Raw genomic sequence first — 2,622 nt, 5'->3', positions numbered from 1 at the left:
CGCGCACGCTGGCGACCAGTCAGCCACATGTGCCGAGAGGGAAAGGAGGCTAGCGTGTTGAGAGCCTACTCCGCGCCCACTGGTCCCTCTTCCTGCTCTCATGACCGTGTATGTGTGAGCGTGACCTTCCCCAGTCTTACTCCAGCCTTTCTTGGCTCAGTTACTAATTAAAAGATAGTTTTCCTGGGACCAGTAGATGGTATCATAATTATGTCGCTGGACTCCCACCGAGTCAACTGTGGCGAGAGTCCCGGACCCAGTGACTTAAAACTCATGCCGGATGCGTGTGCATGCGTGCCCAAGATCCCGAGGGGAAAATGGAGGAGAAGAGATTGTGGCATGGCCATCCCTCGGGGGACTGATTTCTTACTTTCTGACATTCTCTGTTTCTCTGGAGAGCGAATGTGCCCTGTAGAAAATCTCTCTAGAGAGAGAGAGAGAGAAGACAAATCTCTTAATTTACAGGGTTCCAGGAGGGGTTCAGCTCCTTGCCCTGTCAGCTCCAGCCCTGGCTTGGCCGACAGTAGGCGCGGGATGTTTTGCCCCACCCCTCACATGCAGAGGCAGAGCCCACCTAGGACAGATCGTACAGCAAGTTAGGTGTTCAAATGAAGTCCCAGCGCATGCGTGACCTTCCTTCCACCCTTTGTTGTAGCCTTGCTGTCTCCATCCCTGCCCGTTATGGCTCAGGCTCAGACTCCTCCTTCCCATTCTCAGTTTGCTGGGTCCCTTTCTCCAGGAAGCCCTCCTTGATCACTCCCAGTGGAGCCCAATCTCCTACAAGATGTGGCAGCACTGCACGCAGAGGGATGTGGGCCTGTGGGGTGTGCATGTGTGTTGTGTGTGTGTGTGTGTGTGTGTGTGCGCGTGCGTACATGTTGGCATTGCTCTCCGGCCTGCCACCCTCACCTCTCCCTGGAGCTGAGCCAGGATGAACCCCTATACCCGCACAGGGCTGATTGTTTCATCTTAAATGAGGAGGATCTCGTTTTCCCAGCGAAGCTTCCTTCGGCAGATGCGCTCAGGGAGCAAGGCGGCCCCTCGGAGGAGGAAATCGCCAGAAAACCAGCCACTAGGCCTGGCTATGATTGCTTTCTGTTAATTCATCCGCTGCGCGGCTGGTGATAGGCTCCAGGATGACTAAATAAACCCAGGAATCAGCTCCCACTCTCCAGATCTCCGTCTTCAGCAAGCACAGCTAGCGTGCGGCATAAATTAGCGGAAACCGGAGTGTAAAAATATGATTCTGTGAACACTCCGTTTCCAAGCAATGAAAGGCTGAGGGAGACCGGCCCAGGGCCCCGGCAGGTGGGGCGGAGGGTGAACAGGAGCAGCCCCAGGGCCCCCAGCAGCCCTCATGACCCCAGGAGCTGCGCCAGGCCTGTCTCGCAGCCAGGAGGCCTGTCTGCCTGGCCCCGGGCCTGCCTCGGGCTGCCAGGGGTAGGGGTGACCTCGGCCTCAGTTTCTTCATCTTTAAAATGAGTGTATTGTCTGGTCTTGCAGGGGAAGGCAGATCCCACCTGGCCCACTACACGCGGAGACAGATCAGGGTATGTCCAGGTCCTAAAGGGGCGGAGGGCAGGAGGAAAACCCTGTTGGCTCTCCCATCTCTCCCGCGCTCACTCTGGCAAAAAAAAAAAAAAAAAAAAAAAAAAAAGAGGGAGAATTTTAAAACAGGAAAAAAGGAGACACAAGTGACCTCGGCCTCAGTTTCTTCATCTTTAAAATGAGTGTATTGTCTGGTCTTGCAGGGGAAGGCAGATCCCACCTGGCCCACTACACGCGGAGACAGATCAGGGTATGTCCAGGTCCTAAAGGGGCGGAGGGCAGGAGGAAAACCCTGTTGGCTCTCCCATCTCTCCCGCGCTCACTCTGGCAAAAAAAAAAAAAAAAAAATAGGCATCATAACTCCTAGTGGTGTGCTCACAAATCTGGCATGGGGATCAGACCAAATAAAAGGTGAGACCGGGTTTGAGGAAGGGGAGAGGTTGTGAGGGTGATTGCTGGGACTTGTGGCAAACTGAGGGACTGCCAGGCAGCCGTGTCCCCTCCGAGGCCTCCCTTCCGGATCAACCTCTCTGCCCACCTCCATTCTACAATGTCAAAAACGAGGCTCCAGGAGGTTGGGCCTAGCCCAAGGTCGCTCTCCAGAAATCAAGTCACATCTGCTAGACCCAGAGCCAGCAGCCTCCCACTCTACCTTGGAACCGGAGCGCCGTTTGGCAAACCAGACCAGATGACAGCTGGTGTGAGCTGGTGGGCAGGCATATCGTCACCTGGGCCTGGTTCCCCCAGGCCGATCTCCCTGGTGACAGAGATGCGACAGTCCAGAGCCCAGTGTCTCCCAGCACAGCCAGACGAGGACCACCCTAGCAGAGGCCAAAGGCGTCATTCTTGGGCTGCTTACCAGGAGAGAGTCTGCCACTCCAATCCCAAGAGCGTCCATTGTGAATAAGCCCCTTGCTGGGCCTCGGGGACCTTGGGATGGTAAGACGTGGTCTCTGTCCCCAGAGGTTCCCAGTCTGGTGCTGGTGACAGACTCACAGGTAACCCTGGGATGCGTGTCCCCTCCTGAAGCACTGAATCAGACACACCGAAAGGCTGGAGAGAACAGGAGCGACA

This window comes from Tupaia chinensis, unplaced genomic scaffold (genome assembly GCF_000334495.1).
Source record: "Tupaia chinensis unplaced genomic scaffold, TupChi_1.0 Scaffold000369_1, whole genome shotgun sequence".
Lineage (NCBI taxonomy): Eukaryota > Metazoa > Chordata > Mammalia > Scandentia > Tupaiidae > Tupaia > Tupaia belangeri.
The sequence above is the reverse complement of the archived record's forward strand: the minus strand, read 5'-3'. Positions refer to the sequence as shown.